At 34.1% G+C, this 26,545-nt stretch overlaps 1 protein-coding gene across 2 annotated transcripts in view; it reads left to right on the top strand.

Annotated features, from left to right (window-relative positions):
* Ints6 (integrator complex subunit 6) overlaps window positions 1-26,545 on the top strand; it is an 86,441-nt gene that overhangs the window by 29,063 nt on the left and 30,833 nt on the right. The gene's annotated exons all lie outside the window — the stretch shown is intronic.

The following is a 26,545-nucleotide window of genomic DNA, read 5'->3' as shown; positions in this document are numbered from 1 at the left end:
TTTTTAAGGTTATATGGTAAGAATAACTTTTGAGGAATACTTCCAGACAAACACAATGGAGTAATTAAAAATAAATACTGGCAGATCTAATGAAACTGTACAGTAACTGTTTATCTAGAATTCTGTGGTAAGATATATCAAAATAGATTTTATTCAGAGGGTTAAGCTTTTTCAACATGCTTTTGTTAGCCTGTCAGAATCAATAAGCAATAAGAGACTCCACACATTCAAGGAAAGTTTCATGTAGAGGCATTTCTTTTTAGCTTTTCCATATATAAACTACTATGAAATTTAGAATGCTAGCTTTCAAATGGCTGCATCAAATCACCTAGTATACTTTGTAAGGAATACATGCCTCAGCTCTAATTCTGAAAATCTTCAGTTGATCAGGCAGGAACCTGGGAATTTGTATTTTGTAAGTCATCCCAGTTTATTCTTATCTACAATCAAATTTGGAAGCCTTAGTTTAGAGCACAACATATACACAAATATTTTAAAAAATACACAAAAACGTGAGAATTAACAACTTTTAACAAAACAGTATAGACATATTTTTGATTTACAAAGCCAGGAATTGTTTTAAGATACAAATAATTAGTTGGGTATGGTGCTGTACACCTATAATCCCAGCAGAAAAAGGAGAATTTCAAGGTCAAACCAGTCTTGGGCTGCTTATTGAGACACTATTTTAAAATTAAAAGAGCTGGGAATGTAGCTCGTGGTAGAACACCCCTGGGTTAAATTCCCACTACCAATAAAATAAAATAAATATAAATAAAGTGATAATAATTCTTGACCTTTAGAATTGTTAAATTTGGGAATTGGTGTTCAAGGGTTGTAGAATTGGCCTTCTGTGGATATTTTTAATAAGGTAATTTTAATCTGTAAAGGGTTTAGAATAGATTATTGGATAGTTATAATATCTTTCATGCTGACTATAGTCAGTGTGAAGTGCTGCTTATAGTATACATATTGAGAACTTTTAAACCCCAAGTATGATACAGGGTAGAGGAAGAGAGCATCTAAGGAAAGAGGGGAGTAAATAAATAATCCATATTATCTGTGATATGTATTTAGTTTTCCTGATTTAGGAGTTTTATCCAACAGATTATATTATTATCCTGGTATCCTTACCAAACTGTAATTCTGGTTTGGATGTCCATGTAATTCACATCATGTAAAAAATATATGTCCTTGGCCCTGATGAAGGCATATTTTAAATAGTTGGTGGCAATTAACACGTAATTTTCTATAGAGTTGTTGTAAAATATCCTTCCAGACTGAATTCTTCAGATTTAGAGTTGTTAAAAATATATTTTATATTGATTCAGCAATAGTTTTACCTGTGATAGAATAGTGACAGTGATGTATATTTATATTTAGTTCTGTATTTATATCCTAGGTACTGGGGACACAAAGAGGTGGAATTTAAGCAAGGTTCTTGTCTTTAGAAAGCATTGTATTTGAAAACAGGAAAGGAATAAGCATTTCTAGTACACTGAGAAATCTCATGGCAGAAATAATGTGAAGGTTCTGAGACAGCATCATAAAAGGACCTAACTTTGAGGGAAGAGTAAGGAATTGAGCCATGACATTTTAGAAAGACATGAAAAAGTGTAGTGAGAGAATGTAGACTATATGACTGAAATGTGGAAATTATAGGTAAGAGGAGTAAATGCTTGAAATGTAGATAGAGAGCAAGTGATACGTCCTAAGAAGATAGGACTTCATTCTGTTAACCTTTGTGGGGAGATTTTGAAGATTTTAAGGTTAGTTATATCATCAGATTTGCATGTTAGTAAAGTTGCTGTGCTAACCAGGTGAAGATGGATTGAAGGAAGGTGTAAGATGAGAAAAATTAGCAAACTAATAGTAACAGCCACAAAAAAATAGGGAGAGTGCCCAAACTAAGCCAGTGCTAGACAGGAAGGCAGAAATTTGAGAGATTGGGAGCCATACAAGGCAGGTTTTCAAAGATGATGTGGAAGATGGGTTGGGGGGGAAGCCATGTGTTTCATAGGGGTTCTGAAAAAGGGTCCATGGACTTCAGAGTGTTCTGTAAATTTCTTGAAATCATATTTAAATATTGACAATGTTCATGCACATTTTTCTGGGTAGATAGGTCCATAGCTTTTAATCATATTCTCAAACAAGTTACAAAAAAACTAGTCTCTTATTTCCAGGTTTCCAACTTGAATGTCTACTTGGATGTTGATAGTAGTAACTGAGAGTTGGGGGATATAGAATAAAGTGGAAGGAAGGAAGGGAAATAATTGATACAAAAATATCATAATCTTTGGAGTAAGGATATTTTAAAGGAATTATGAGCCTACCTTTAAAACAATAACTCAAAGACTTTTTCGTGCTCTTAACATTTTATCTTTGGAAAAGTATTTTGCATTTGAAAACAGATACGAGCCAAATTTATCTCTGAATTCTCATAGAATTTTCATATTGATGCAAATAAATAAGCCTTAAGTCATCTTAGTATTTATTCATCTGTTTTTAAATTTTTTTTATTTAAGGGAATAAGTATATGAACATTTAATTACAATGTTAGAACAAGAGTATTGCTTGCATGTATGTGTGTGGGGCGGGTATATGTTGTATTAGTATTATGTCAGTTAAAGAGGATGTTAACCTAATTACGAATACTGGTAGACTGGTTTTAATTGTATTGATAATTTTCTGTTAAACTCAGCTATTTGGGTATTTTATGTCTCTCTGAAACAGATTTCAATTTGAGAGAATGAAAATTTTAGGTATTTGGTCTCCTAATGGGGTATACTCATAAGCATTAGGCTGCTAGTTGTTGATAAATACCTGCTCTCATACTTACTTAGCTCTATTTCCAAGTTTATTTTATCTAACCCCCACTTTCAGTTCTTTCCAGATGTAATACAGTAGATTTTATGTTGTTTAGATTTGAATATTAGGAATAAACTTTGCAGCAACTGGAAAAATATTGAAACTGTGGTCTTTACATCAAGGCAAGGCTACATTTTGATTTAGACAAGGCTGTTTTGGTATATTTTTCCCCACGCTCTGTCTTTTCAGATTGAATTACTGATTTTTCCCCCTTTGTTTTGTTTGTTGTGGTTTTGATGTTTTTTTTCCTTTCAGCTAAAGGAGCAGCCCAGTGGTTATCAAGAAGTGCTAAAGTGCACTGACTGTCTCATGATGACTGGTGCCTCAGGGAGGGTCATGATTCCTGGATACAGGATCGACCTGATCCTGGATGTCACTTCAAGCAGTCAGATCGTGGGGAAAAGCCTTGTCTAATGGCTAGCCTTCCTCAAAAGTCTGATGCTAGTCATCTCGGAAGGCCTCAGAAAAAGCCTTAAAGGTGAGCAGAGTAGAGTGTAGTTCTCTCTGGGGGCTGTATTTGTTGGAGAATCTGATTCAACATAGAATGACAACCCTAACCTGATAACTCCAGGTTCTGTTGGTAAATTAACTTTTAAGCTTATAAATTTGCTGCTGCTGATGGTCAGACCCCAACTTTTGAGTTATTAGAAACTACCATTCTAAGCTCTTTACCAGGCTCTTTAGAGCCTTAGGTTAGTATTTGTTGTCTTACACAGATGCAGCCTTGCTGTTGTAGCTAAGGAACACTTTTTGGTTACAAAATTGCATTGTTGTTAATTGCAAATAGTTTTTTTTTTAATAGCTAATTTAGGTATTCTCTTAGTTTTATTTTGTCACATACAAGCTATTTATCAATTAAACTCCACGGGTTAGCAGAACAAGTTTACATTTGATTTTTCTATCATAATAAACTTAAAAAAAAAAAGCTGTCTTTGAAGCATTTTGGATTTATGTAGTTCATAGTTTATTACATTCAACTTGAAGACTGTTAGTATTATCTGCTGCATTTAAATAATATTTTTAGTACCATAAAAATATTCTTGAGATATTTTGAGCATTTCAGTTGCAAAAAGTTGGATTTTAGGTCTTTTCCTTGTGATTTGAAGCACTTATAGAACCAAGTTGCTCATATTGATAAACTTGATTGTTAAATTTAACTCAACTTGTCCTGAGACTTACTAGTTTTTTTAAATCACCTATATCAGTATAAAATAAAATGGGGCCTGTACCATCCCCAGTATGTATGTAAGTGTGTGTGTATATATACATATAAGTTTATAAATTATGTATATTACTGCTGTGCTAGTGTTAATATATTAGGAAACATAAAAATAGAAGTTAAGAAAGATGAAATGGAAAAAATTATACAAAGGAAGTTCTGAATTTTTCTTCTTGCATAATGTAGATCATGATGTATACTAGGGTTTGGCAAACTTTTTTCTTTAAAAAGTTAAGATCTTAGGCTTTTTAGCCTGAATGATCTCTGGAGTTGTTTTTTTACTACTTCTATTATTAGGTCCTTTTCACATTAATTTTAGAGTAGTTCGGTTTTCCTTCATGAAATGGGGAGAATAATACTAGTAGTTAGAATATATTTAATTTAATTTAACAAGTACTTACTGAACAGCAGTGAAGTTTAGATATATAGTATTAGGTACAGGGTCATGAGTTTGGTAAGAGAGATAGGTAAAGTTACAGCATTTTGTAAGAAGTAAAATGATTAAGAACAGCTGATGAGATGGCATAGTTAGAAAGTGAGGCAGGAGCAGGAGCTGGTTCTGAGAAATAAGTCTTGAGTTGGGCTTTGAAAGATTAAGGTTTTTAGGTAGATGGTTGTAGAGAAATATAGATGCTAGAAGAGAGGTTGGTGGGAGGGAATCATGGGTACCTCAGTATTGATAGTTGGCAAAATGTTCAAGCAAAAGCAGCAGCAATGAGAGTGGACAGATTGGCATGGCCCTTCCTCTCTCTGTTTTGCCTAAGGAACTTGGACTCTGCGTATAGGTTGGAAAAAATCATCGATGAGATTTTAGTATAAGAAAGAGTGATTAAATGTGCCTTTTAGAAACAGTAGTGAATTTTTTTATTTTTATTTATTTATTTATTTTTTTGTGGTGCTGGGGATTGAACCCAGGCAGGGCCTTGTGCATGCAGGGGAAGCAACTTTGCCAACCCAGCTATATCCCCAGCCCCTAAAACTAAAAAGCTTCTTCTCAGCAAAAGAAACAATCTGTGAGGTGAATAGAGAGCCTACATCTTGGGAGCAAATCTTTACCCCTCACACATCAGATGGAGCACTAATCTCTAAGGGTATATTAAGAACTCAAAAAGCTAAACACCAAAAAAACAAATAACCCAATCAATAAATGGACTCAGGACCTGAAGAGACACTTCTCAGAACATGATGTACAATCAGTCAGCAAATACATGAGAAAATGTTCATCATCACTAGCAATTAGAGAAATGCAAATCAAAACCACTCTATTAGATTTCATCTCACTCCAGTCAGAATGGCAGCTATTATGCATACAAACAACAATAAATGTTGGAGAGGATGTGGGGAAAAGGTACACTCATACACTGCTGGTGGGACTGCAAATTGATGCAGCCAATATGGAAAACAATGTGAAGATTTCTTGGAAAATTGGGATTGGAACCACCATTTGACCCAGCTGTCCCTCTTCTCGGTCTATACTCAAAGGACTTAAAAACAGCATACTACAGGGACACAGCCACATCAATGTTTATAGTAGCACAATTCACAGTAGCTGAACTGTGGAACCAACCTAGATGCCCTTCAATATACGAATGGATTTAAAAAAGTGACATATATACACAATGGAATGTTACTCAGCAGTAAAAGAGAATAAAATCATGGCATTTGCAGATAAGTGAATGGAGTTAGAGAAGATGATGCTAAGTGAAGTTAGCCAATCCCAAAAAACCAAATGCTGAAATTTTTTTATATATATATATTCATAAGGAGGCTGATTCATAGTGGGATAGGGAATGGGAGCATGGGAAGAATAGACAAACTCTAGATAGGGCAGAGGGGTTGGAGGGGAAGGGAGGGGGCATGGGGTAATTAATGATGGTGGAATGTGATGATCATTACTATCCAAAGTACATGCATGAAGACACGAATTGGTGTGAATATACTATGTATACAACCAGAGATATGGAAAATTGTGCTCTATATATGTAAGAATTATAATGCATTCTGCTGTCATATAAATAAAATAAAAAGAAAAAAACAGTAGTGATAGTGTGGAATATACAAGGAGTAGGGTGGTCCCCCCAATTTGGATTTTTTTTTTTGGTCATTCCATCTAATTTTGCTTTCTCATAAAAGACGTCACAGTTGTTTATGGGTTGATTTATACTGGGCATAAAACAGGGAAACTTGGAATACTACTTAGCAATAGAAGAAGAATGAACTGACATGCTACAAGAAGAATGGATCTCAGAAACATACTACATGTAAAAAATCCATGTAAAATCCACTTAAAATGGAACTGTCCATAGGTAGATTATAGGTTGCTTAGAGATAGAGTGGAGACTGTCTACAAGTGGTCATGGTCACAGGTATCTTTTTTTAGGATATTGGAAATGTTCTAAAATTGTATAGCAATGATAGTTGTACAGCTCTTAAAAATCAGTGAATTGAACTCTTAAAAGTAGATGAAATTTATGGTAGTTAAACCTCAATAAAGTTATTAAAAATTAGAAAGAATTCACCATTATAACTTGACAGAGTAGAACTATTTAAAAAAATGTATCCATCTGGGCATGGTGACTCATGCCTGTAATCACAGCTACTCAGGAGACTGAGGCAAGAGAATTACAAAGGTGAACAACTTAACTAGACCCTGTCTCAGATTTAAATATTAAAAAAAAAAAGAGTTGGGGATGTAGCTCAGTGATTAAATGCTTCCCTACCTAGCATGCACAAGGCTCTGGGTTCGTGGGTTCAATCCCCAGATATGACAAAAACATATACATTTACACATACACAAATATGCCTATGCCTTTATACATTTTACTACCTACAAATAATTCTTTCTGCATAGAACTGGGAGAACTGGTTAGGATATATGTAATTCTATACATAAAATGGTCATATATATTATATTTGTTAGACATATAGACAGAGCTTTTAAAGCTCAATAAAAGAAACTAGAATTCAGTGTTTTATGTCAGGACATGAAAAGAAAGTTCACAAAAGAAGAAATATGTATAGCCAATAAACATTGTTAAAAATGAAGTTAAAAAACTGAGAACTAGATTCTGCTTTTCATCTAGTAGATTTGTAAAGATGAAAAAGAATTGGATTAGGAATATAGCACAGTGATACATTGCTTGCTTGCCTACCATATTAAGATCTTGGGTTCAGTCTCCAGTATGGGGGGAAGATTTTCATATTGCTGGTTGCCTGTTACTTCTGAGCAAGTATTTCACCTACTACAACTAAAAAAAGTTCTTATTTTTTTTTTTTTTTTTTTTGGTTTAAACCTGTTACAAATATATTGTAATTGTAGAGTGAAACTGTGTAGGAACTACTGATTAACCAGGTTATTAGTGAATTTGAAAGAATTTACTTTGATTTTTAATAATTTCTCCATTTTCCTTTCCTTATTAAATATGATATGAAGAGAAACTTTTTCAGTGCTTACGTTACATTTTAAATGTTAAAATGTTAAAAATTTAATAATATACTATTATTTCTTTTATTCCTGGCTGCCAAACCCAATATATGAGGTTGAGTTAATTCATTAAGAAAACATGCCTGAACTTATTGTGTGACTTTTCATTGTTTATAGGGTTATTTCACATCTCACTTAATTCACATTGAGGAAAATAGGCCTTAGTATGCTGATTGCCAAAATGAGGCAAAGTTAGGATTTGATCATGGGTTTTTTTTTTTTTTTTTTTCTGTTTCTTTAAGCTCTGTTGCTCTTTATTTAGTAAGGGATCTAAACAAAAAATAGTACTGAATTACATAAGAATGGCTGGCCACATAGGTCAGTGAAATGGAATTAATAGTTCAGAAACAGACCTATACAGTGGATTTTTTTTTTTAAACAGAGCCAAGAGAAAAGGGAAAAAATAACCTTAGCAAGTATTATTTTTCCCCTACATTATTTTATTAGTACCTTATGGTTGTACATAATGGGATTTGTTGTTACATATTCATACATGCACATAATATAACAATATTATTTGGCAAGTTTCCCCCCAGTATTGGTGATTGAATCCAATGTCTTGGATATTGTGGCCCCAGCACTTCCTGCCCTTCACCCTCATACTGGTCCCTTTCCCTAATTCTACTGACTTCCTTAAATTTTCACGAGATCTAGCTTCCACATGAGAGAACAGCTGATTTTTATTAACACGGAAGAAAATTAAGTTGAATCCCTTACCTGATACTATAGACCAAAAAAAAAAAAAAATGAATAAAATATGTAAGGAGTAAGAATCTACACAACGTAAAAAAATGCAAATCGTCATGATCTATAATTTTTTAGACATTACACCAGAAACACAACCAAAGAAAGTAGGCAAATTGAACTTCATCAAAATTAAAAACTTCTGTGCTTCAAAGGATACAATCAAGAATGTGAAATATAGTAATGAAATGGGAAGAAATATGTATTTGCAGATCATTTATCTGATAAAGCCCTCCTATCCAGAATATGAAAAGAACTTTTGTAATAAAAATTAAAACATTTTCCAAGAAGATATACAATTATTCAATAAGCAAATGAAAAGATGTTCACCATCATTAGTTATGAGGAAAATGCAAATCACAGTTATATTTATAGATACCATACCATACCTGCTATAATAGGTATAATTTAAAAGGCATATGCTGATGGGAATGTAGAGAAATTAGAACCCTCATATATTACTAATGAGAATGTGTGTTAGAACTGTGTTAGAAAAGCAATTTAGCAGTTTCTCAAAGGTAGACATTCTGTGGCCCAATAGCTCTATCTCTTGAATATACCTGAAAAATCAAAACCAAAAGCTTATAAACCTATAAATGAATGTAATAGCATTATTGATAATTGTTAGTGGGTGGATATAATCCAAGTGACAATCAGCTGAGGATAAATAAAATGTGACTTATCTATTCAGTGAACTGTTATTCAGCCCTTTAAAAAGGAATACAATTCCGAAACTTTCCATAGCATGAATAACTATTGAAAGCATGCTAAGTGAAATAAGCTAGAAACAAAGGACCATTTAACTGCAGGATTCCATTTATATGAATTGTACAGAAAGAGAAATCCAGAGTTAACAGAAATAAGTGGTTGCCTGTGGCTTAGAGTAAAGGAAAGCTTCTCATAAATTTGGGGTTTCCTTTTCAGCAAATGAGAATGTTCTGGATAGACAGTGGTGATGGCTATATTACTGCCTTCCTGCATCAACCACTCTAAAGAAATGAAATGAAACAAATAGAAAAACTCATATCTACTCCTGCAACGCCTTCTTTTCTTCTCTAGTGACTATTTTCTTTTGCAATAAATTTAGAAATTATTTTTGATAGCATCTTGACTTTCGTGCCTCCTTTTTATTCCTTACTCTATTACAACCTGGCTTCTCATTCTACCTTTCTTAATAAATAATTTCATCTTTTAAATTCAAATTTGCTTTTTAATTTGTCTTTCATGATGTTTTGAACATTCTTTGTTAAAGCTTCTCTCAACTTCTGTGTTTATACTCTTCCAGCTTTCCTGTGACTTTCAGTTCTGTTTTAATACCCATTGTTGATCTCAGTTTGTTTGGCTGTCCCTAAATGTTGCTGCTTAATCTTAGATTTTTCTCTCCTTTTTACTGATATACTCTTGGGTGGTTTCATACATTCCCATGGCTTCATTTATCTATCAATATTAAACAGATTCATAAGGTTTATTTTGCTAGTCCTTAATCTTTCTAATTGAATTTTGATTCTATTTAAGCATTCTCCCTCTTCTTTTTTCTTAACTTTGGGATATCTGTTCTCCCTGATAGGACATAAAATGCCTTATGATTTAATTTCAATTGTTTGTGGTTTATTAACTTTCTATTGCTTCTAAGTGCTTTACAAACAATGAACTCTCACTATTGTTCCTTGAGGACATCTTATTTTCCATACCTATTCCTTAATTCTGGGATGTTTTCTATTTCTCATCTTCTTTCTATCTTCTATACCTACTCATTTATTTATTGAGAATAGTGGTCAAGTGGTACTTTCTGTGAAGCATTTAAACACTTAATTTTGCTGATTACTCTACACTTCTAGGATTTAGTTCTTTGTTACCACAGTTTTTATTTGAATTATGTTACCTGTTTACTTACAGGTAACATAATTCAAATAAAACTCTGGGGAGCATGGTCTACTTCTTGTGCCTCTTTGAATTGCTGGGTGTAGAGAGGCCTTTTATAAATATTTGTGGAATGGAAAGTGAGTAAGTGACATCTTCTGGAATGTCCAAGTGGTATGTGTAATGCCCAAGTAGTTTGCAACCATCAAATTTACATATATTTGAATATTAAGAAATGTATTTAAAAGTTAAAAAAAATTAAAATGATTTAAATGTTTTTCAGGCTTTTACTCTTGGCTACAATCTGTTGTAACTTGAGTACTGTCATATACCCAAATCTTTATTTATAACCCATGAGCTGATAATTAACAAGCCTACAGCTTTTTCCTTCATTTTAGTCTAGCCAACTATCTACTGGTTACTTCATCTCGGATGTTTAGAAGTACCTAAAACTTGACATATCCAAAGCTGAACTTGTAATCTTTACTGTCTACTCCTTGAGAATGTTTGTTTAGATGCCTTAGCCATCATTCTCAACTTCTGAGCCAGATTCATATGTTACTTAATCCTGTCGCTTTTACTCTGTGTGTGTGTGTGTGTGTGTGTGTGTGTGTGTGTGTGTGTATGAAATATATAATTTTGCGGGGGAGGTTACTGAAGGTTCAACTTGGGCATTTGACCACTGTGCCACATCCCAGTCCTATTTTTTGTATTTTTTAACTTAGAGACTGAGTTGCTTAGCGCCTTGCTTTTGCTGAGGCTGGCTTTGAACTCACGATCCTCCTGCTGCAGCCTCCCAAGCCACTGGAGTTACAGGCATGTACTACCATGCCTGACCCTAATATATTTTGAATACATTTCCTTATTTAAATTATAATTAAATACACCCTTAGGCTTTTATAAATAGATAGAATGGTCATATAATTTGATCTTCTAAAATTGATATTTTTGAAAGAGAAGGGGGAGAGGCTATTAAGATAATATTTAGGGTCTACATAAGTACCTGTGGTAGAAATGTATGCTTGGCATGGTCACACCCAACTAAACATGAGAAGTAGATACTTAACTATTCCTCACCACCAATAGTTCCTCCTTTTGGCTTTAGGCATTCAAGTTCTTATTTCCAGAAATCATGCTTATATTCCTTACATTCTCTTTTGCAGGTATTATTGATTTTCTACTGTATGATTTGAGGAACTGGCTTTCTTACACTTTTTTTTGCCCATTTTCCCATTGTAATTCATTTCCTAAGAAAAAATAAGTATTCATACCCATACTTTTCCCTGGAATAATAAAATGCCTCCCTGTAGGGTTAGACAGACTTAAAAGGTAATTTATCTGCCTCATTATCTTTTTATTTTCTTGGATATCATCTCTTGTGGAATCTTTGTCTGTAGGGTTGTTCTCTAGATGTAGAGATGTTCTCTAGATGGTGAGTAGTTTTCATAGGAATTGTCTTCAAATAATCATGGGAATTCCTTTTACATCTCTATATTCTATTGGGTCTTTTGTGTTTCTAGACATCATGTTATCATCTTTTCATGATTTTTTTCCCCCTCCTTTTGATGGCATATTTTCATCACATTCTCTAGTAGCTTCCTGAGAGAGTTCATGGGAGTGAATTAAGACCTTGGGCTGCTAGTATCAGTTCTAACCTTATGCTTGGCTGATACTTGTTTATTGTTAGTTGGGATTCCTAATTTGGGCAATGGTTTCCATTAAGAGTTTGGAAGACAGATATTGTTCAGTTGACTTATAACTTCCCATGTTGCTGTAAAAAGTCCATTATAAGGGTTGGGGGTTGGGGGTTGGGAATTGTGGAGTATAGCTCAGTGATAGAATTTTTGCCTGGGGCTGGGATTGTGGCTCAATGGTAGAGCACTTGCCTTGCATGTATGAGGCACTGGGTTCAATCCTCAGCACCACATAGAAATAAATAGAGAAAGAGAAAGAAAGAAAAGATTTTTGCCCAGAATGTGTAAAGCCCTGACTTTGATATTTAACACTGCAAAACATAAATAATTTCTTTCTATTGTGATCTGTAGGGTTGTGTTTTTGTTTGTTTTGTTTTGGTTTTTTTTGTCTTGAAGTTTTTAGAATTTTTTTTTTTTTTTAAACCAGTGATGATCTTGATCTTTGGTATAGGTATGTCTTCATTTGCTGTGCTGGACTCCCGGAAAGCCTTTTCAATTAGGAAACTTATGTGTTTAAGTTTCAGAAATGTTATTATTTCAAAATTTTCCTTTCTCCTGTGTCCTTTTCTTCTGGATAGCAGACTTCCCAATTGATTCCTTATTATTCTTACTTTTTTAGATCTTTTTTTTTTTTCTCCTTATGTCTTTGTTTTTTTCTGGGAGTTTTCCTTAACCTTTTCCTAAGGTTTGTATATTTTTTTAAATTGGAGTGAAATTGATATAACAAAATTAATCACTTTTGAACAATTCTATGGCATTTATTATATCTGTTTTTCTTGCTAGGAACTGAATCCAGAGTACTATGCAGGCTACACAAGTGCTCTACCATTGAGCTACATCCCTAGCCCTCAGCCCATCTGTTAAAATAAGACATATTTGGAGTGTGTGAAGTACTGTAACAAAGTGCAGCAAATTCTAGGATGGTGGTTTTATACAACATTATTCTTTCATATACCTGCCCTTGACCAGATCATCTCAGGTTGAATGTACTTGAATTTTGAATTGTTGTTCTTGGTAATTAATTTTTAGAGAAAGTGCTGGGGATTAGAATTATCAAAGGGTTAAACCTTAGAGAAAGAAAGTTGATGGACTCCATCTTGAATCAAATCATTCCTGTGTGTTTCTGAAGGAGGAAACCAAAATGAATCTATAAGGGCCTAATACTACTTATACTTGTCTTCTTTTTATTTGTTACATTGTGAGTAGGACCAGGGACTGTATTATATTTGAGTAATAAGATTTAAGAAAATATTGTTTCACCGAAAACACTAAAAAACTTTCTTTGAAGCTTTTCTTCCCGTGTATATTATCCAAGTAAATCTGAGTAATTGGGAGTAGAGTGGGACTTGAGACTAGAGATGCCAGCTTTCTATTTATTAAATCACAAAAGCATTTAGCATTAGTTTGAAAGAATGTGTGCAGCCCTGCCCTTAACACGGTGCCCTCTTTGAAAATACGCATATCGACAAGCATCTATTTGAATCTTCCAAGGATTTTGGAAAGCTTCTGGCAAGGTAATTTTTTTAGGCTATTTGTTCAGTTATTGTAATTGGGACAAAAATATTAGTGGCTTAAAAAGATAAAAAGCTTTTCCTTTCACTTCAAAGAGAACTGGTTAGTAGTAGGGAAAATAGGGTGGTTCTGCTCCAAGCCATCGTTTAGGGTCCCAGGTACTTTATTTTTCATCAGTCTTTGCTTTTATTTGAATGATTGGTGGTGGTTTTATAGAACACTCTGCAACTGACTTTCAGTTTGTGGAAAGGAGTGAAGAATGTAGAGGGTAGGCAGCTTCTTAATATGACCCTGACCTAAAACTTCCACATGACAGTTCCTGTCAGAGTCTATCAACTAGAATTTGACCACACTTAATTGCAAGGTAGAGTGGAAACTAATCTCTGTGTGGGGGTTACTATGGGGCCAAATTAAAATTTGGGAGTTTGGGTAGGAAGAAAGAGAGATTAGATTTGGAGGGTCAGCTATCAGTTTCTGAGATTAAAGAATAATGACAAAGAAATTAAATTTTAAAAACATGAAAGCTTTTTTCTTTTTAGCATGACAGCTTGTTCTAAGCTTATCTCATACATTTTTGCCCCATATCTAGAATCAGCTCAGGTTCCATGTGTCAGCAAATGGTATATGGAAAAGCTAATCTGGGCTTTAGGTTGTAATTTGAGCAATTCTGTTGAGTTAGTCATTGTTTCCAGACCTTTTTATTGGACATAGCTAGGATATATTTACATATTTTTTTTTCTAAAAGAGAAAATAGGTCATGAGTTCATGTTCATATCCAATTTAAATCTAAGATAAGTATTTAAAATGTACTGGTTAAAGAAAGTGTTTATGTTGAAAGATTCCTGACTTTGCAACTAGAGGAAAACCTTATTCTCATTTGTTCTAAGTTTTAGTGTCTTCATTTTTAAGATGGGAAATGATAATAGTAATGATGATTATTACGATTAGATGAGACAGTAAATACTCAAGGGATGTCACAGAAGTAATTATTTTCTATCACTGTACAGAGACGAGAGACACCTAATACTTCATGTAGGACTTCAAAAAGACTTAACTTTGAAGATAACACTAGTGTCATTAGGGAAGGGTTATAAGTGGGATGCCTAGGTTTAGTCAGAAGTGTATGAGCAAGGGACTAACCAGAGGCTCTGATCTGCATTAATCAAGGCTGGAACATAGGATTTTATTTTTGTCAATCTTGAAATCAGTTAATGTCTCCAATTTTTGTTTTTCTTTTGCAAAATTGTTTTGTCTACTCTCTAGATCCTTGGAATTTAAATTTAAAAGTCAGGTTTGTTAATTTTTATAAGAGTACTGCAATTTTGATTATAATCTATTAAGTAATTTGTGGGGAAATTGACACTTTATAATTGTTATTTTGATAGATGAGCATTGCATCTCAGTTTTTCTATGTCTCAATATTTGTAGTTTTCATTATGTAGGTTTTGTATATGTTATAAATTGGATGTTTTATTTTAATTTCTGATTATTGTTATGTATATTATAAGAGTTTATGTGTGTTTTGACCCTAGTACCCTGTGACTTTTTAAAATTTATTTATCTAGTACCTTTTTCTAGATTCCTTAGAATTTTTATACATATAATCATGTCTGAAAGTAGTTTTATTTCCTCCTAATATCTGCCTGTGGTTTCATTATTTTTCTTGCCTTAATATACTAGTGGAAATGGTGAGAAGGACATCTTTTTCTTGATCTTCAGAAATGGAGTGGGGAGTGAAGCATTTGACCTTTTATCAGTTAAGAGTGATGTTAACTTAGATTTTCATAAATTAAATTATTTTCAGGAGGTGAGGAAGCCTCCTTTGTTTTGTTGTTTAAAATGTTGAATGGGCATTTTTTTTCTCAAGTTTTTCTTATGCATGTATTGAGAGAACCATAATTTTTCTTTTTAAGTCCTATTAATAGGGTGGATAACTTTAGTTTTTGAATGTTAAACCAACTTTGTTTTATATTGTTTATATACATTTTATAAATATATGTGAGAACTCTGTTAATATATCTTGTAGATGAGTAAACTGATAGACAAAGTGGTAATTGAGTAAACAGTCATAGGAACCCAAAAAGCAGCAATCTTGGATTGTTTACCATAAAATCAAGCAGAAAATGTATTTAGTAAGCAAAAGGTAAATGTTAGACGGAAATCTATATATTTAACAGGCATGTAGGAAAGCAAAAAGAATAAGTGTTTAAATTCGTTTCTTCCAGAACCCACATTAACTTGGACGAATAGATTAATGTCTTTGTGGCAAGTTTACCTTATCTTCCCTCATCTTCCCAATAATACTTGTAAAGCAGTATTCACTCATTCCCTGCCCTCTTTTTGAAATCAGGATGGACCTAAAAATTACTGACAGTAGAAATTTGCCAGTTTTCAGGTAGAGGAGTAGCTGTAATGTATTTGTAACTGGGACTGTCATATCTGGTCAGTGTATTTTTTGACATAGGTGTGGAGTCATTTAGTTTTATTACTCCAGCTGACTTATTTGCTTAATACCTCATGGTGGTGAAATTTTATATTCTATTTAAAAGTTTTAAATATTTTAATTAATGGAAACTTTGGGCTAATAAGTTTTACAAGAAGGGTAGTAATAAAAGCAGGCTTACCTCCCTTTTCCCGTTTTCTTTCCAGAGGTTTTGGTTACATTTTCAGTTATTGTGTTGATTACTCATATATGTCCAAATTTTTAAAAAATTTTATTTTGAAAACTTTCAAACATACATAGATGCAGAGAAAATAAAAATTAATCTCAAGAACCCTTACCCAGTCTCATTATCCATATTTTGCTGGTCTTATTTGATCAGTCTGCCTGTTACCCCTATGCATACTGTTTTGGGAATATTTTAAAACACATTGTAGACAAATCATTTTTTACTTCTTTGTGCATCTTTTAATGTATATAAGGCTGTGTGCGTCTGTACATGCATATTCATTTATCTATTTTCCATGAGATCATGGAAGATTAAGATCTGAAGAGTGCAGAATTTACTACCATAATAGTACAAAGTAAGGTCATGCAGAAGGGCTAGCATATACAAAGGCCTTTTTTTTTTTTTTATTAGTTGCTCGAGACAGTACAATGATCTTGACATATCATACATTTGATTCAAATGGGGTATGAATTCTCATTTTTCCACGTGTACAGATTGCAGGATCACATTGTTTATACAGCCACGTATATACATACAGCAATACTAGTGTCTGTTGTATTCTGCTGCCCTCCCTATCCCCCCTCCCCTCCCCTCTCATCACCTCTCTCTACCCAATCTACATTTCTACCCAATTCACATTTCTCTCTCTCTCTCTCTCTTTTTTCTTCCCCTCTCACACCATCATATATGTATTTTGTATAACGATGAGGGTCTCCTTCCATCTTCTGTGCAATTCCCCTTCTCCCTCCCATTCCCTCCCACCTCTCTTCCCTGTTTAGTGGTAATTTTCTTCTCATGCTCTTCCTCCCTACTCTGTTTTGAGTCACCCCCCTTATATCAGAAAAGACATTCGGCATTTGTTTTTTAGGGATTGGCTAACTTCACTTAGCATAATCTGCTCTAATGCCATCCATTTCCCTGCAAATGCCATGATCTTGTTATTTTTTAGTGCTGAGTAATATTCCATTGTGTATAAATGCCACTTTTTTTTATCCATTCATCTATTGAAGGGCATCTAGGTTGGTTCCACAGTCTGGATATTGTGAATTGTGCTGCTATGAACATTGATGTAGCTGTGTCCCTGTAGTATGCTCTTTTTAGGTCTTTGGGGTATAGTCCAAGAAGGGGAATAGCTGGGTCAAATAGTGGTTCCATTCCCAGCTTTCCAAGGAATCTCCATACTGCCCTCCAAATTGACTGCACCAATTTGCAGCCCCACCAGCAATGTTTGAGTGTACCCCCCCACCCCCCCCCCGCATCCTTGCTAGCACTTCTTGTTGTTTGACTTCATATGGCTGCCAATCTTACTGGAGTGAGATGGTATCTTAGAGTAGATTTAATTTGCATTTCTCTGATTGCTAGCAATGGTGAGCATTTTTTCCGTGTATTTGTTAATTGATTGTATATCCTCTTCTGCGAAGTGTCTGTTCAGGTCCTTGGCCCATTTGCTGTTTGGGTTATTTTTGTTGTTGTTGTTGTTGTTTTACAAAGGCTTGTTGTTTGAAAGGAGTGTTTTGTGAATGAGGAACTAAAACAAGGCTAATGTGGCTTGGAGAACCAAAAAAAAAAAAAGAGGGATCATTGTACAAAACAGAAAAGAATATTGGACTTGACTGTATAAAGGACTTTGAGACCATCCTGATAGTGATATTATTATTATGAAAGCAGTAGGGAAGCCACTGAGGATTTTATTTAGAGGTAGGGGGTGGCAGACGAGGAGACAAAAGTAGATGTTGGAAGACCTGGTAGGCATTATTATCATTAGTTTTATCAATTAGCTTGAATAAGAAGGTTGGTGCTAGTATACAAGATGGAAAGATGCAACAATTTCATGAGACATTTAGGAAGTTAAATCAGTAGAATTTGACATTGCACTCGTGGTTTAAGGAACAGAGAGATAGTGTCTGCAAAACTGGATGATAGTGATGCCATTTATTGAGCCTAGAGAGTTTTCGAGGACTATTTTGGATGGAAGAAAATCATGAGTTCGATTTTGAATGTGTAGTTTTTGAGGTACCTTTGAGCCATTCAAGAATGAGTGCCAAGTAAGAATAGTTAAGTACAATGAGTTATGAGATGAGTTATGTACAATTTTTGAAAATTATTTAATATAAAAGCAATTGAAGCTGTGACTAGGTGGGTTGAGGGTTCAGAGTATAAGTTGGCCAAGGCCTAAGATTGAGCCTTGAGAATCTACAGCACTTAACACCTAGGTAGGTATTAGAGGTCGAGTCTGGTTTGGGAGAGAGGGTAAAAGACAGGAACAGCACAAATAGAGAAGACGAGGAAAACTTGAGTGTGAAAGCCAAAGAAATATGCTTCAAAAGTGTGGCAAGTAGGTTTGAATGCTGCTTGGATGCTAAATCTGAAAGTATCCGCTAGGTTTAATATCACCTTTAGTTAATAATTGCTATATAACAAGTCATCCCAAAACTTAGTGGCTTAAAACAGTTAATTATTTCATAAGATTGTGTGGTTTGGCTACCTTCAGCTGAAGGTTTAGTTGGATCTGGAACAAACAAGTTGTTCTCCTTTGTATACCTGACTTGGCTGAGGTACCTTGCTACTCTTGTCTGTGGCTTCTCTCTCTCCATCCAGTAGTCCAGTTCAGGCTTTTTCATGTGGTGGCTGGTTTCCACAGGGGTGAAAATGAGCAGCAAGGCCCAGCATGCTTCACTGTGCTATTGACCACTTTGACCTAAAAAAAACCATTAAGACCCAAAAAAGACCATTAAGACTTGTTTTAATGGAGAGAGAGGACTAAGAAATGACAAGATGAAGAAAAATTCTGTCCTTTTTTCATATTTTCTCTAAGCTCGACCCAAGTCTGGGCTGCTGATTTCCTGAGTGCTTCTGTTTCTTTGCTCTCATGTGCTCTCTGACCACTGTTTCTCCATCTCCCTGAATTAAAATTCTACCTATTTATAAAGGCTTCAAACCTTTCTGTTAGTCTTTAATCTCTCTCCTCTGCTTTTTATGCTCCAGCAAAACTAAAGTTGAGGTTTTATTCTAGTATTTGTTTTTTATTTTTTGCATCTCCTGTGTCTTTGATTGTAATATCTACTCTGCATTCCCCACCAAACTACATGGCATTCTAGATTTCTCAGTAAACTTTTACTCTTCAAACTTGCCCCAATGCTACTTCCTCTAGGAAGCCTTCCCAGTTTCCTTCTCTGGATAATAATTTATTTCTCTGTACTTTATGCATATTTTTGATGGTTGAACACATTATAATTATTTACTTATATTTTCTTGAAGGTAGGGAATTACAATGTTTAGTATGTTATCTTCACTAAATAACCAGTTATAACTTGATTTGCAGTCTGCATTCTAATTTTTTTAAAGAAAGGTCTCACATAATGAGACCTTTTTCTATTAAAATTTGTACCTTTATAATGATCATTTGCCAGATTCATTTGTACTGGGTAAGTGAAGTAAACTATAAAGAAAAGTTATGGTTTGTGTGTGGTAAAAAAAAATACAAGAAGTTATATATGGTCAAGTTCTGTGTATTCTTTAATAAACAAGAATTTGAGGTTCTATGTGGGCTGTAGTGAGAATATGTCTACATATAAATTTTCATTATGAGTACTATCCATTGAACTGGATGAAATAGTGTGGTACCAGCATGTGTAGTATTTATTCCTTCAACCTATACTCCAGAGGTTAGGCAGGTTTTACAGTTCATGTCTTCATATTCTCCATATTTAGCACATCCACAGGCTATACAGATGAGCTAGAAGACAAACAGGGAGAGAATAAACCCATAGCTCTTGGAAATAGGAGTACTTGGTTCTGTGACCTCATATTCTGTGGAAATTGTTTTTATCCATATATGTATATGTTGGTCGTGGGATCACAGTTCTTGGCAGGACATGGAGATGTGGTTGATTTCTGAATACCTTTCTTTTTTTTTTTTTTTTTAGTCGTAGATGAACACAATTCCTTTATTTTATTTATTTTTATATGGTGCTGAGGATTGAACTCGGTGCCTCACACTAGGCAAGTGCTCTACGGTGAGCCACAACCCTAGCCCTCTGATTAACATTTTTACTTTGCCCCTCTTTTTTCTTGTACTTTCTATAGACTGTGGGAATAGGACCTCAGAGGATAGGCAGCTAAGTAAATAGGTCATTAAGCCTTAATTGGGAAGTACTATTAAGAGAGGATATATAATTTTGATTACTTTAATAATAGAACCACTTGGCAGAATATGCAAGTTCCTTCAACTTCAAGTGTTGGTACATATCAATCAATCCTTAACTCATGGTGGACCGTGGTGTGATCCTCATCTAGGAGCCAATTAGTTTGAATGCCAGAAGACATCTATTTAAATTCCTGAATTTAAAGATGTCTTTTCTATTTGTTGACTTTTTTTGAAATAATATTCTGCAGTTTAATGTATGAGAATCCTGGTTAATTGAGGCTTTAGAATAGTTTTTTTCTTTCTTTTTTTTTTTTTTTTAAGAGAGAGTGAGAGACAGAGAGAATTTTTTTTTTTTTTAATATTTATTTTTTAGTTTGCGGCGGGCACAACATCTTTGTTTGTATGTGGTGCTGAGGATCGAACCCGGGCCGCACGCATGCCAGGCGAGCGCGCTACCACTTGAGCCACATCCCCAACCCCTAGAATAGTTTTTTTCTTAAAGTGAGTGCTAAAATGTTATTTTCAATCTTGTTTATTTGACTTGTTATATCCTTATTAGAACTTAAAAGAGTGTCAGGCTTATAATAGGTACTTCACAAATAACTGAATAATTAAAGTTGAGCTTTTAGCCTAATTTTAGCAAAGGAAAATAATTAGGGTCTGCACCATCATCAAATATAAGATAATTAAATAAAGAGGAAATTCTGCTTTCATAAATAAAGTTTGAGCATGCTTAATGATAGACCAACCTGATGTACCATTTATTTTTCCCATTAATGTTAGAAATAAGTTTTGTTTATCTTTTTGATAAGAAGTTCAGAAAGGACTCAAGTGCAAGGGTAGTAAGGCCTTCAAAGAAGGAAAAATAAGACGATCTTTCTAACTTTAAATTGGAGTTACATTTTTTTTTCTGTGGGCTTCTAAGATAATTACATAAAATAGCTGGATTGGTAATATCTCTGAAATTAATTATTTAAAATAATAATGTAGAAAACTTAAATTGTATCCAAGTTAAAAAATCTTTGTGAATATAAACCAATTTTTTTCACTTATTTGTCCATTGGACTTAAGCTTTGCCAAGTATAATCTTAGTGAAGACCCTAATAAAGGCCGGTAATGCCATGGTTATGGGGAAATTACTGCGTTATTGGATCACATGTGATTTATCCAGTTTTTAAAAGTCCTCCTTAGATGTTCTAAATTTAATTATATAGCAGGGATTACAAATGTTTCCTAACATATATCTTATGTTATATCTCATCTCTAAAATGGAGAGCACAAATGTATCTACCACATTCATTTGTTCTAAAATGTTATATGTGATGCTTATAGGATGATGCTGAAAATATGCTAGCTATAATTATTGTTTATTTTCGTTGTTATTATCCATGTATTGAGAATTGGAAGGAGAAAGCAAGAATGAAGACAAATATATTGCTGTTCCTTTCTGTTGGATAAAAGAGTACCTGGTGTGATGGACTGCTGAGTGGTAGAGTACTTGTCTAGCATGTATAAAACTGGGTGTTTGATTCCTCAGCATTATCAAAGAACAGGAAAAAAAACAAAAAACCCCAAAACCCAAAAAGTAACTGGGAGAAAAACTACAGAATTTTGCACTTTAAAACAAAGAACCAAAAATTTGTATTTGTAAGATACATTAAGTTAGTGACCTAAAATCACTATTTTGGTTCAGAAATTGATTTAATGCTTTTTTTCTGAAAGTGATTATAAAATCTTTTATTTCCCATTTAATAAAATTATTTTACATCAATAGGTCAATATTCAGTTTCTTAAAATGCAGATTGTGTTTTCAGTAATAGACTGTATAATGCAGTGTTTAAGAACAAACTTCTGCCAGACTCAGTGGCACATGTCTAATCCCAGTGGCTCAGGAGGCTGAGACAGGAGGATTGCAAGGCCATCCTCAGCAACTTGGGCCCTGTCTCAAAACAAAAAACAAAAAGGGCTGGAAATATAGCTCAATGGTAAAGAACTCCTAGGTTCAATCCCCAACCTGTGGCCTCCTTCCCCGCAAAAAACCCCCTGAAAAACTAAAAACACCCACTTCTCTTTCCCAGAAACAGCAGTTATGAATTTGGTATATATAGTCTTCTGGTCCATATTTTCTTACTTTTTTTTTCCAGTTGATACTGCTTTTTTAAATATTTTTTTTTAGTTGTGGATGGATACAATACCTTTATTTTATTTTATGTATTTATTTTTATGTGGTGCTGAGGATCGAACCAAGTGCCTCACGCATGCTAGGCAAGCACTCTACCCCTGAGCCACAATCCCAGCCCCTTCATACTGTTTTTGAATCAGAAATAATCTCATATGGTCACCCAGCATAAGAAAGAGGTGATGTTCCAATGTGGCAAAGAAAGGACGATCTTTTCAATAAATGGTGCTGTGTCAATTAGATGCCTATTTGGGGAAAAACATATCTCCACCCATCTTTTATCATATACCAAACTCAATTCCACATGTATTTTAGGGTTAATTAAGTAAAAATACTAGGGCTTTTAGAAAAAAGTGGAGAGTACCTTCATGATATTTAGGACACAAAAGGTGCTAAATGTGAAATATCAAAAGATAGCACTAACGTAATGAAAGTGGTCATGGAGTGGAAGAAGGTATTTGTAAGTACCTATATCTAACAAGAGACTGATATCCTGAATATATTAATAGTCCTCCAATACATTAACAATTCTCCAAATCAGTAAGAAAAAGGCAGCTCAAAAAGAAAAAAAAAAGGCAGAACATTTTAATAGGCACTTGTAAAAGAACACATTGAAATGGCAGTAAGTGTATGCAAAGGTGATCAACTTTCATAGATATCAGGGAAGTTGAAACCCTTCTGAGATACTACTACACACATATGTACACACCCACATACAGACACACACACACACACCAAAATGGCTAAGATGAAAGACAGCTAGTATAAAGTTGGTAATTAGCAAATGGTTCTTTCATACACTGCTGGTGGGTGTACAACCACTTGGAAAAACCATTTGGTAGTAGCTACTAAAAGTAATTATGTTTATACCCTATGATAGAGCAGTTACACTCCTAAGTGCATACCCAACAGTAAATGCAGGCATATTTTGCCATAAAGGTGTGTACATATGTGTGTATATTCAAGGTGTGTGTGTGTGTATATGTATATAAAAATGAATATGAATAGTGTGCTATTCATAATATACCCAAACAACCCAAATGAGTCTCAAACAAAAAGGATAGGTTGTGGTGTATTCTCTCACACATGATAATGCAATAAGAACAAGTGATCTATAGCTATATGCAATATTATGGATGAATTTCACTTCATAATATTGATGAAAGAAGCCATAATCAAAGAGGTCATACTCTATAGTTTCATTTATATAAAGTTCCAAATCACACGAAACTGAACAGGGCAGTGATGCGGGGGGTGGGGGGGACATAGTATATGTTATTTTATGTGTAAGTGTTATTTATCCCCCCAAAATTGTGTTGAGATCTACCCATGAAGGAGCTTAGTGATTGTTTATTCATTTCAGCTGTGTTACGAATGACCATAGTTTGTATATTGATTCCCTTATTGGACTTGTAGCTTGTTTTCATTTTTTTCTTCTGTTTCAAAATGATTCTGTAGTCAAGGTGTTCTGTTTCGTTATTTGGTGGAATGGGGGATTGAAATCAGGGCTTAGTGCATGTTAAGTGCATGCTCTACCATTGACTGTGCACTGCAGTGTTTCTTTTTCTTTTTCTTTTTTTTTTTTAAATATTTTTAGCAGTAGATGGACATAATAACTTTATTTTTATGTGGTAATGAGGATTGAACCCAGTGCCTCATATATGCTAGGCAAACACTCTACCACTAAGCCACAAACCCTGTCCTGCAATATTCTTTTTTATGACTTTTTGTGTGTGTGTGTGTGAAAATGAGTTTCTCTGGGAAATTTACCTGTGGCAAGGTATGCTTATGTTCAGCTCTATTTGATGATATCAAATAGTCCTTTAAATGATTGTATATGTACAGGCCCACCAGGAGTGTGTTGGATTGTTTTCATTATTCTATAGTTTACCATCACTTGGAGTTTTCAAAATTTTAAAATTTTGTTCATCTTATGGTATCAAATGCTGTTTATAATTTACATTACCTGATGACCAGTATAGTTGAGTATCTTTCCATGTTATAGCCCATATGAATTTCCTCTTGTGTGTTCTTAAAATTTTCACCTTTAGGAAGTATCTATTCATTTTTATTGCACATTTTTCTAATGATTAATTTTATTCTTCTTGATTTATATGCAGTTGTCTTTGATTAGCAGTCCATATGTTCATGAAGGCTCTTCCACTTTGTGATTTTAAGCTGTTAGAATTTCAGCTAAAATTTTTAGATTTAGAGTAATTCCAGCTTCTGAAGAGTATTTTTCCTTCAGATTTTAATATTTTTTTCAGTTCCTGTTTGCCTGCCATTACTCCATCCTATTTTACCAATATGTTCTCTAACTCCAACCATCTTTTGGTAGTAAGAGATTGGTGGTGATATGAATTAGGGGAGAAAATAATAGAAAAAATATTTGACAAAAGTATTATAAAATTAAAATAGCTATGTGTAAAAAGAAAGTATTCTTGTGACCCTGGTTGGCTTTCCTTTTTACTTCAAATACATTTTAGATTTAGCACTATTCAGCCAAAGGCTAATTAATTACTTCATTGAATATTGTTGTCCAAATGATTGTATATTTATAGGCCCACCAGGAGTGGCAGATCCTCATCACTTCATGATTAATTGTGTGTATGTGGTCTGTGCAGTGCCTCTTATTTTCTGGATTCTCCAGTTTCGTGTATCCATTATTTCTGCAGAGCAGCTACATTAACAATTGAAAGCCTCTTTAGCTAGTGCCACTGGATTTCCTTGTTTCTGTGACCTTAGAAAATGACCACACACTTAGTAGCTGTGTTTCCCAAATTCAAAGGATGGTTGGTCTGGAGTAAAAGGTGATAACTTAAGCAGTGCTTTCTCTTTGTCTTCTGAGAAGGTTCAGTGAAAAGGGTCTGAAGTTCTGAGCTGTGTCACAAAGTCTTTTGAGGTTGGGGAACCTTCCTCAAAGAACATCCTGGCCCATTTTTCTTCCTTGTTGCCTCTAACTTCTGACTCAAATAGGGCCAATGCCAGAGGAAGAGCACATGATTCTTTTCCATGGTCACAGAATCTTGGCTGATCTTGATAAAGGAGTCTTGTAGCATATTCTCTTGGCATGAATCTTTGGGAGAGAGGTGCCAGCACAGCCCAGCTTCACTAGCAACCTCTTTCTGGAATCAGATTTTTTAAGGGTTTGATATAAGTTGGTGAAGAAATTTGACTCTTAAATCAGTGTAGAATGTCTAAAATCCCCAATTTATTAAGGACAGAAATCTATGAAATTTAAGAAAGATGTAAAGAAAGAGTTTTTGTCTTGTTTTATTAATAAATTGGTACAAACTCTGGCTATTACTTTGGAAGTAATAATTTAAAAGTATGTTCTATTAAAAAAATTCTCCAATATATTTAGAAAGTAAGTGTATTGATTCTGGATTTGATTTTTTAAGTATATCTTATGATAAGGATTTTCATTTTCCTAAGCACAATTAGCACACTTAAAATTATTAATGATTCCAACAACATATACATTTTTAATCTTTGCTTTTGTCCCCTCCCCTGTAACAGTTTTAACCCTCCCTACTCCAAACCTTTGGCGTTTTCATGCTATTGATTGGTTGGAGAAATCAGGTGTTTTGTCCTAGAATGTTATATACATTCTGGATTTGACTTTGTGTTGTAGTGGTGATTAATTTGATCCTGTATTACCCAAATTCACTGTAAAACTGGTGTTTAGATCTAAGAGCTTGCTTTGATTCAAACTTTCTTTCCCTTCTACTTTTCCCTCACTTTCCTTTTGTTTTCTTCTCCTTCCCTCTCTCCCTTTCATTTTTCCTTCCCTCAGAACTTTATATTATGAAATTTTTATTACATCACATGAAAAATATGCTGTCTGGATACTAAGATTGATGTTAGAATCATTTTATGTCTGGTGAGAATGGGGGAAAATATCTATTAAAAAACATAGAAAAATAAGTTTATGTAGGGGTAGGAAGGATGATAGTAGACTGAATTAGACATTATTACCCTATGTACATATATAACAATACGACCGGTGTGATTCTATATCATGTACAACCAGAAAAGTGAGAAATTTTATTCCCATTATATATGATGTATCAAAGTGCATTCTAATGTCATGTGTAACTAGTTAAAATAGAAAATTGAAAAAATAGGAAAACCCTCAAATCCTTCTACATTTACTTAGATATATTTAA

The sequence above is a fragment of the Callospermophilus lateralis genome, chromosome 12 (genome assembly GCF_048772815.1).
Source record: "Callospermophilus lateralis isolate mCalLat2 chromosome 12, mCalLat2.hap1, whole genome shotgun sequence".
Taxonomy (NCBI): Eukaryota; Metazoa; Chordata; class Mammalia; order Rodentia; family Sciuridae; genus Callospermophilus; species Callospermophilus lateralis.
This window is presented reverse-complemented; position numbering and strand designations above follow the sequence as displayed.